Below are 11,351 nucleotides of genomic sequence, written 5' to 3'. Positions count from 1 at the left end.
ATCACGAATGTTATTAATGCCGAACGGATGCTTCTAAGTCATCATATGATACGAGACTACATAACTGCTCTTCAGTCTTCATATATCAGCAGTTCGAACAGGCAAACGACTGAGTACTTACTACAAGCTCTACAGAATTAGGGGCAGCTAGGGGAATTCTAACACTCGATCGAACTACTCTAAAGAGATATATTTACGCTACTGAAGGCTGCTGCCCAATGTCGCCAAGACCGAAGTAGCATATTCTTAAACTACAGGATGGCCAATTCTTCTTCTTCTTTACGTGCCATCTCCGCGACGAAGGCTGGCAATCATCACTACTATTCTAACTTTTGACACCACAGCCCGAAAGAGTTCAGTTGAGCTGCATCTAAACCACTCTCTGAGGTTTCTCAGCCAGGACATTCTTTTTCTATCTATGCTGCGCTTTCCTTGATTCTTTCCTTGCAATATTAGTTTTAGGAATTCATATCTGTCACCACGTGTTATATGACTCAGATATTGTGTTTTCTTATTTTGATGGAATCCAGTATCTCCCTGCTGTTCTCTATTCTTCTTAGTACTTCTTCATTGGATATTCTGTCTGTCCAGGAGATTCTCAGTATTCTTCGATAGGTTCACATTTCAAATGCTTCCTATTTATTGAGACATTGTTTATTTAAAGTCCACATCTCTACACTATACAAAAGAAAATACATAATACTTTAGTACTCGTTTTCTAAGATTTAGGCTGAGGTCTCTACAACATAATATTTGTTTCATATTATTGAATGCACTTCTAGCCTTTCTATTCTAACTCTAATTTCTTTTTTATAATCGTTTGTTTCATTAATGTTTGCCTCTAAATAGTTATAATTCTGAACTCGTTCTGTCGTCTTATTATTTACGTGTAGATTGATGTATCTAATAGTTTTTTGATATAACCATGAATTTTGTTTTCTTTATGTTTAGTGACAGACCAAAATTCTTCACTCGCTGCAACAACGTTATCTAAAATTCTTTGTAGATCTGTAATATTTTCTGCTATTAGTATTGTATCACCAGCATATCTAATTTCACGTATGGGTAGGCCATTTATTTTTATGCCTGCTTCTTCATCTTCTAATGCTTTTTTGAATATTTCCTCTGAGTATGCATTAAACAGTGATGGCGACAAGACACAGCCCTGTCTAACACATCTTGTGATTTTTATTTTATTAGTTTTTAAATTATTTATTCTTATGACAGCTTCTTGTTCATAACACAGATTATTTATCATTCTTATATCCCGTGTGTCGATGTTCTTTGTTCTCAGTAGTTTTATTAATGGATTATGTTTCACTGTATCGAATGCCTTGATATAATCTAGGAAGCAGACATAGATGTCCTGGTTTACATCTAAACATCTCTGTATTAACACATTAACTGCATATAATGCTTCTGTGGTTCCTTAAGCATTTCTAAATCCGAACTGAGTTTGTCCAATGTCTTGTTCTAACTTTTTATGTATTCTACGATGAATATTCTTTAGGATGACTTTTAGTATGTGGCACAATTTACAAATATGATGGCCACTTACCAACTTAAAATATTCTTTGGACACAGATCTCTCCGCCACAATAAACACCCAAAATACGTAAGTATCACACTCGACGTAATGCTTAGGTTTAAAGAACACATTACGAAGACAACTGCAAATTTAGAATCTAAGAACCTTTTGCAAGAGCGATGCAGCACTATCGATGGGGTACCAAAATCGACCGTGCTAGGTCTAGTTTACCTCTTTTATGAGTACTGTGCACTTCAACCATGTGATTTCCAACTTAATCAAGCTATCAGGCATCAGGCGTACTCGTCAAGAGCATACACATGTGCAGAGTGTTTAAAAATTAACGATGAACCTCTGCTACGCTCACATGTTGAAAGTATCCAATTGTTCTTAAGTAGGTATTGTTAAATAAGGCAAAAATTACTAATTGAAAAGAACTTTAATATAATTGAACGCTGAAGAAAAAGCTGGGAGAAAAATGTTAATACGCCATGTGTTACAAGCACTCAGACGAATCCTAAGATCTAACCTATAAAAAGTACCTCGACTTTTTGCTTTGTAAGTGCAAAAAGATCCTGCAATGACATTATTATCATCATTGGCTGTACAATACATAGTGATACGATCCTGTTACACGATCAGCTTTCATTTCTTCCTACTCTTTGTCTTGGTTTTCTAATTTAGTACTCTTAAAACTCGTGCACTGGACCTGCTTCTTCTCCTCACTCCATCCGGTTTTTGGTTATAAATATATTTCGAGGACTCTAACTCGTTTATTCTCTTTAAGTGGTTCAGCCACAGCAGCCTGTTTATTTTGATGGACCTACCAATGCTAGGTTCACTACAAAGGCGATAAAGCTCAAAATTATAGTGCCGACGCCATAACCCGTTTTTCGTAGAAAACAGCCTGAATGTTCTTCATCGCTTTTAGTCATAGACCACGTTTCTGACGCGTAAGTGGAGACGGACTTGATAAGAGTTCTGTACCTATATCAATATTTTCGTTCTTTTTGTGACTATGCTTGATGTTAAAAGTTTCTTTAATCCATAATATCTAGGAAATGTTAGAGAATAGAAAGGTCAGGAAAAATGGGAACTGAATGCCAGATCGGCAAAGTTAAGGATATATTAAACGGTAATAAGGCCCACGGTGACGTATGGTAGTGAAGTATAGACAATGAAAAAAGCAAATACGCAGAAATTGTAGGAATATGAAAGAAACAATATTCAGAGCTGTATATGGAGGAAAAATACGGTGGAAGGTTGGGTTCGGTGAATAAACAGGGAGCTAGAGGAACTGTAACTAACGAACCAAGCATCAGTCGCTTTATAAAGGTACAAAGATTGAAACGCGTGGGCCACGTGATAAGAATGGAAAGGAAAAGGATGCCAAAGATGATTCTAAAACGGGATACAATCACGAAAAGAGGGAAAGGACGACCCAGACAAAGATACAAGAAGATCTCAGAAAAGAGGGAATTGATGGACGAGAAGAAAGATAAACAAACAGGGATGAATAGAGGACAATAGTAAGACAATTTAGTAGGCAAGGAATATGATTAAAGAAGCAACCACCTCACTTGATACAAGTTTTTTAATATACAAGTATTACATCAATTGTGTTTTAGTCCTAGGACTCCAAGGCCTGTTGAGCTTTGTAAATAAATATTTTGAATATTTTACAAGCAAACAAATTCTAAATATACAACTAATCGCAAAGAAAACTTTGTCCAGTACAAAACTTTGAAAATACTTACCTTGGACTGGATATAATTGAAGTTTTTTCTCTGGAACAAAATAGGCGAATCCAATATATGAATAAAGCAATAACCAACTGGACGGTATGTATATGGCTGATGATCGTAATTAAATTGAAAATACCCAACGTTTAGATCTCTTTCCATTCCATTTTTGATCGTGCTATTATCCAAATGTTCTACAATATCGCAATCTGGTGCATTTTTCCAAACTTTTTCGATAATAGTTTTTGCGAATGCAGCATTTTCCTCGTGAAAGCTTTGTATTTCTATTTTATAGGCTAATGAATAATTGGTTATCAACAGCAAAACAATTTTGAAATCATACATACTGTAAGAATTTGTCTAAAAAATTAATATCAAAATTAAATGAATAGTACCGTTATAATAGATTAGATTGTTTAATATACTGAACACGGGTAAACCAGATTGCTAATTTAAGTTTGTTTAGTTTTTTAAATAGTATATATACTTGCGAGCAAAAAAATCGACTCAAAAGTAAAATTAGTTATATTTTTTGACTACTCCGTTTGGCCAGTGTAAATCCACATATATTTAAAATTAAAAGTAAAATATCGTGAACAGACGTAACTTTTATTGCAATGATACCAATATTTATAATGTTAGTAAGTAAAGAACATAACAAAGATAACTTAATATTTTATGTGAGAAAACATGTTACGAATGAAAGTCATTATGTAATGAATATAAAAGTAAATTACCATAAAAATCAAAATGAATACTAAGTATTTCCTCCTCTCAGTTGTATAACACTTTTTATGCGATCTCTTATGGTCCTTATAAAGTTTCTAACTGATACCTGGGGAATCGCTTCCCACTCTTCATATAATGCAGTTTTTAGCTCCGCCACTGTCACTGGTGCTGGATTACGGATCCAAATCCCGCGTTTAAGTTCATCCCATAGGTGCTCGATGGGATACATATCCGGACTCAATGGGGCTAGTCCAGTATTATTATATCGTTGTTGGTGAGGTTATCTATCTGTAATGTTACAATCCGTTGTCAAACCCCCTCCGCGACCAACACCGAGCACGACACAAGCTCTGTTTTTCCTACCAAAGATATACCACCCCAAAATATACACGAACTACCTCAATACATCACTGTTTCGACACTCCAGCACTGGGCACTTCGGACTTTGCTTCATTGGCCAAGGTCCCAATTGAAGTGTTCTTGGGCAACCTGAAGTCGAGCTTGTTTCTGACGTGCGTTCAATTTGGGCCCCGTGTTAGCTCGTCTGGGAGTCAAAGTGGCAGCCTTAAGTCTTCTTTTAACTGTCCACTGAGTGATGGTAATACATCGTACATTCCTCAAGGATTGTTGAAGCTCAAATCCTGTCGCGTGCCGATTCCACAAGGAACTCAGAACAATGAATCGATCGTCATATATAGGATAAGCCCTTGAGACTGCATCATTAACGGCAAATTCATAGAGGTCTACATTGCGTTGAACATGCCCGTCAGATTCCCTGTGCCATACAGAACTAGGCAAATTTTACAACACGTTGCAAATTTGCATAAAACAATTATTTTTTGGAAGCTCTGAATAATGGGCAATATTTTTTTGTATTATTTGTTTTAATTCAAAGTAACACAACATTAAATTACTAAGCGTAAATTACAATTCAACGAGTGAGTCGATTTTTTTGGTCGCGAGTGTAGTTTATTTAGTATTATAAATATTTGTATTTGTCAGTTCATTAAATTTCTACTCATCCTCATCTACTTATTTTTTTATGGTGTGGCATTGATACAGTATCTCTTCTTCACGTGCCTTCTCTGCCATCGAGGTTGGCAATCATCATTGTTATTCTTCTTATCTTTCAGGTATTGAATTGCATTCAAACCATTCTCAACCAGGACAGTCTTTTTCGCACTGTGCTACGTCTACTTTGATACCTTCAATCTTACCTTGCATTATCAACTGTAGGATGTTGTCTTTTTTTTTACTTTGAATAACTACAATATTTCATTATTTTTGTTTATTTTGAACATAATTTCTTCATTAGTTGCTCTATCTGTCCGAAATATATATTTTATAAATTCTTCGGTATATCCACATTTCAAAAACTTAGTAGTATTTCATAAAAAGTTCAGAAAAATTTTTAAAAATATACAATAGTTCCAAATATTTACACGAAACGAGAAAAAATTAAAAGGGTTCCTAAAATTTAAAATTATTTATAAAGGTTCAAAAATGCTCATAAAAATTCGAAATATAATTAAAACGTTTATAAAAGATTAAAATAATGTTCATACCATATTTAGATGTTGACAATTGTCCTAAAGAATTTTTGTAAAGGTCACCACACCATAACACAGCTTTCTGGTAGTATTTGTTGTCATCTTCTTCTGCAGGTCAATCCCCGGTCGAAGTGCATTTTACTATCTGAATTCGTCCTCCTTTCTGCCAGATTGAACCCATACTCGTTTAATAACTAGGTTTTATTAACGCCGCGTGGGTACTCTTGTGCTTAAGTGGACATTGAACCACATACGGTAGGGCAAGACGTGACTCCGAGGCTGCTCCAGGACGTCAGTTGCTTCTGGGCTTCGTGGCTACGGAAACTTATCATTCACCGAAACATTTGGCAATGGACAGCGTCAGAACCTGCAGAATATCATGACGGTGTACTGTGTAGGTTAGCTGCCGATGTGGGTTGGTTCCATTCTAATTCGGAGGTTTGGGTTTTCGAAAGAATTAACCCATATCTGCTCCATAGACGCTCTGCAGAGGGCTTCGACCAGTCCGATCGAAGTTTCCTCTGCGTTTCAGATAAAAACACAGTTGGGTGGTAGAAAGGTCCAAACAAAAGAGTCTAAAAACGAGTGAAGAGCAAAGCCCCGTGAAGGGGGCTCCTAGGGTATAGGAGGAGATCCTATGTGGGAGCCGGAGCAAGACTAGACTGCCTTGACTTGAAAAATACACTGTTTTTATAATTTTTTCTTTTGTATTGATATGTATATTTCCAGGTCAATTGGCCAATCGTAAATCATCGTAAATCATTGGCCGGTATACGGGTAATGATATCAATTTAATTAAAGAAAAAAAATATACGCCACTGAACTATTTCAAATTAAAAATTATTTTTGAATTCTTCGTTTAATTTGTGACAAATTTTCTTCTTAATATGAGGCTCCAAAATAAAACATTTTAACAAGTATTTTCCATTTCTGTAATATTTTCTCAAAAACGATCTAATACAATAATATTAAACCAAAGCAATAACAGAAAGTACCACTAATAAAATTGCTGGGATTTAGACAAATTGCTGGCAATAACGACTGTATCGTCGGTATATTTTTATTACTAATTGTTTTGCCGTTAATTTTATTTTGCCGTAGGGGGGATAATATGCATCCCTGTCATATCCCTTTTTTATGGATAAATCCTTCGATATGTTACTCTCCACTCTTATTTGAGCTACCTGATGCAAGTAGAGTTCCGTAATGATTCTTAAGTCACCCCCATCTACACCTGTTGTTTGAATATTTCTGCTAGTTTCCGATGTTGAACGCAGTCAAAAGCTTTACAAAAGTTTATAAAACATGCGTATATTTCCACGTTTATGTCTCGCTATTTCTGTGTAAGTACGCTGAGCGAGAATGGAGCCTCTTGAGTTTTTAAGTCGCTTCTGAAGCCGAATTAAGTATCATCGACTTGTTGTTTGCTTTTATTGTATAAACAAGTATGTATGATTTTCAAGAACGTTTTTCATTCATCAGACACTTAGATGTTCTTTTGGGTAAGGTGATCAAAGTTGATCTCAGCTAGTCTGGGGCAATTTTTCCCGTTTTGTAAAGGGCGTTAACAGAACTGTTAAAAGTCTTAACTAAACCCTAAACCATCTTCGTGGATTACGAGTTTCAGAGTTTCTGCATGTACCTCATCAGGCCTTACGGCTTATGCCTTTTTGAAATGCATTTGGTTCTGTACTTCTAATGTTATGTTCTAAGGTTCTAATTAGGGCTATGCTTCTTTCATATATTTACACCTGATAATCTTTGATTTTCTAGATTTTTTGGTGCACCTTTAATATTTTTTCTAAGATCTATGTTTTTTCAGCTCTTATTATGTTTCGCGTTTCTGGTAATATCGTTTTTGATTCCTGTTTAAACAAGTTTGTGATTAAACTGGCCTATTCGTTGTGTTTGATGTGAACGAATTTCAACAAATTGTCTTATTTTACTCCTCTATGGCCTTATAAATCTCCATATTTGTTTTTGTTGACTACAGTAATTTGACTCAAATTTTTTTATAGACACATGTAAGTACCTTTTTTTGTTTTTCTAATTCAATGGTTTTGGTTCTTATTCTTGTGTATTTCTCGTAAGGTTCTGTGGTTCTTAATGCCCTTCTTCTTCTTTCAGTACCCTGTCCGATTATCGAATGTTGGCGATCATATTGGTAATAACTTTATGTACGGCGACTCTAAATAAATTAGCGGTGGTCTCTTGATACCATTCTCGGAGAATTCGGAGCCAGGATGTTCTTTTTCGGCCTGGGCCTCTCCTTCCGGCGATCTTACCCTGTATTATGAGGTGTAGAAGATTATACCTATCTGCATGTCTCATTACATGACCGAAATATTGTAACTTTCGAATTTTTCTCGTTTTTGTTATTTCTGTGCTCTTTTTCGTTCGATGTAAAACTATTTCATTTCTTATTCGATCAACCCAATTTATCCGCAATACTCTTCGATAAATCCACATCTCAAAGGCCTCCAAAAATTTTCATTAATGTCTCTGTAAGGGTCTAGTTCTCCATACCATACAGCAATGTGGAGAATATGTAGCAGCGTATTAATCTAATTTTAAGGTTTAACGTAATATTAGTTAGTTTTGCCTTCGAAGTAATAAGTTTTAGCCCATATTCATCACATGCTTCGGTTACCCTGATCATAAGTCTTTGCAGGTCTTCTTCATTGGAGGCAATAAGTACCGTGTCGTCGATTTTAATGCCTGAATTATTGATAGAATACATTCTTGCCTCACTCCACGTCGTATTTCTACTGCTTCCGTCGTGTTGTGTCCAATTCGTATGTTTGCACATTGATGCCAATACAAATTTTTGATAATACGGAGGTCTCTCTCATCAATTCCCACCTGTTGTAAGACACCTATAAGTTTGTCATGGTTTACTCAGTCAAAAGCCTTTTCGAAGTCGATAAAACACATATATACCGATTGTTCAATATCCCTACATCTTTGAACCATGACCTTCAAACTGAGGAGTGCTTCTCTGGTTCCAAGGTTGTTTCTGAAACCAAATTGTGTTTCACTTAGTTGTACTTCTATTTTGTTGTAAATTCTCGAGTGCAGTATTCTTAGGAAAATTTTCAGTACATGACTTATCAGACTGATGTGCGATGATCGCTACACTGTTTGGCATATGTCCTGTTTCGTATATTTTACTGAAGAGGATTAGAATAGAATGTTTACCCTTATCGTCGAGTAGTTTGATGCTCTTAATGCCCTATACATTAGAAATGTTATTTTATGATTGTCGTATTCTGTTTGTAATAATTCATTTTGTCCTGGTAGGCATAAATAAAAAGTGAGCCCGCACTAAAAGCAACGGCACTTTATATCAAGTGGTAATGTCTCTCACTACTTTTCGCTTAGGTGTTGTGTCTTGTTCAGTCAGAAATAAAATAAATGTGTGAATGTTTCGTGACATTTTATACCCCGTATCAATATTTAGAACTACAAACATCATCAGTTCAAATATTACAAAATCTAAATTAAATCAGATATTTCTTTACAAGAATAGCAAAGGATAAAATAAATTACCTGAATCAATATTTTCTAGCACTTCCTGTTTGTTGAATGATAAAAAAGAATCTGATTTCTGTCAACTAGGTAAACATAAAAAGGATATTTGATTTAATTCAAGATAACTTAAAAAACTAATAACGTAAACAAACATAAAATTATATATTATTTTGATTAGAAATTGTCGTTATCTATAATTTAACTAGACAATTTTTATAGAAATTCTCAAGGTGACCAAATGAAAACCTCAAAAAGGCGTTATCACGAGCTGTAAACAACAAATAATATTTTACAGTATTTTTCTTGTAAACTACTGTTGAGGATACTTATATATTATCGACGAAATACATGTTGGTCGTACAGGGTGAACAAACAAAAACTAGGAAAATAACCGTTGATAGGAACTACCAAAGCAAGCAAGCAATTTAATTTAACCTAGCCTGTGAAACTTATATATATACACCTTATAATGATACTCGCGTGTTACAATTCATTGGGCCGAGGAGGAATAACTCTTGTACTCAGGAATTACTCCACCGCGCCTCAATGCTCCAGACCATCCCTTTCCCCCCTATAGCACTCTGATGCGCGATAGTGGCTCTCTTTCAGCAAAGTGCTTGTTGTGTGGAAGTCCTGGGTACAAGAACTCCAACACGATATCCTATTCCGATCAAAGCAGGCCAGCGTAGGGCGCTCTTTTCCTGCTATCTCTGGTGACTTATCATAGAATCTGAAATTGCTTGCTGGGGCCCCAAGTCTCCGCCACGTGTTCGGCGATTTGGCGCTCGAAGATGTGGGCCTCCCGTGCCCGGGTTTAGGGTTTTCTGTTAATTTTTTGGTGGCTTTCTCCTTTTTGTTAGTAATTTTGTAATTTTTTTGGTGGCCAAAGCCGTTTTTTAAGTCTTTTGTAACTTTTTTAAGAGATGTCTGAAAAATAATATCATTAGTCAGTATTAAAATTGCCAATGATATGTGCTGGATTGTCTTCTGTTGATAGTGTCGCCAAAGTGACCAATCATGACACAGATTGTTACTTTAACCGGCCAATCACAAAGCTCGTTATTAACTGCTTTGTCATTGGCCTCCCGGCGGAAGATTGCTGCGAATTCTCAAACACAAAGTGTATAAAAGAGCAGCACATCTTCCGATCGGGATCTAGTCGTCTTGCACTACTAGCCCCGCTAGACTTTGTTGGCTTGGTGCCACTACCACTACTACTTTGAGTTTTATTGTTAATTAAGTAACGAATTTTCGTTGAAGACGTAGAAACCAAAAATAAGACTTCATCAAGAATAAAAGAGGTAAAAGAACCGACGCGTTGACTGAGAACGTTCCCTGCCAGATAGACACGACCATTAAAATAGAGAAAGACGGTCGTAAAATACAAACTATAAAAAAATTGGTTCTCTTCAATCTAACGAAAATATTCAAAAATATCAAGACGTATTTTAAGACATACTTTACGTGAAATGAACTTTAAGTATTTAAAGAGAAAGAGAAAGAGGAATAGTACCCTCATTAAAAAAGGAGAAATAATTTTATGGCGCAGAAAGTATCTGAAACAAATAGCAGAATTTCGAAGAAGAGATAGAAAAGAACATATAAAGATGAAACATAGTTAAATGAAGGACATACTGTGACAAAAATTTGGCAAGATTTACCTAGTCTCTAGTATCTCGGCTCACGTGTAAAACAGACGTTACTCGCGCGAGTCGAGGTTCTCGCGTAATGTATGCGTTTCACGCTCGAAAGCATCTTCAGTATCTCGGGAACGTGCGATTGACTATGCGCGAATGGACTCACGAGCAAATTTCTATGCGCGAACGACTATGCGCGAATGGACTCAGGATTTACTCAAGGATGTTTAAATGCAATTGTTTCTAAAAAACTGGATAGATTACCATGAGGAAATGAGTGCAGATCATTACGAAAAATTGTTTTCAGTTATTCTGTTAAAAATTGAACCAGGATCTGGTATTGTTATAGATAACGCTTGTTATAGATAACAATGAATGGAGAAAAGCCGTGATTGCGGATTGGCTTACTAAAAAAAATATTAAATTCAATGAACAAATTTGGAAAATCGAGTTATTAAACTTAGCACTGTGTCATAAAGATAACTATATTAAATATGTAGTAGATGAAATGGCGCGAGAACGAGGCGTAATAATTGTAGTTCGATTGTCGCCATACCATTGAGAGTTAAACTCGATATAACTTATACCTAGGGCTCAAATAAAAAATGAAGTAGGAGGTAGGGGAAGTGTGCCT

This window comes from Diabrotica undecimpunctata, chromosome 1 (genome assembly GCF_040954645.1).
Source record: "Diabrotica undecimpunctata isolate CICGRU chromosome 1, icDiaUnde3, whole genome shotgun sequence".
Lineage (NCBI taxonomy): Eukaryota > Metazoa > Arthropoda > Insecta > Coleoptera > Chrysomelidae > Diabrotica > Diabrotica undecimpunctata.
This window is presented reverse-complemented; position numbering follows the sequence as displayed.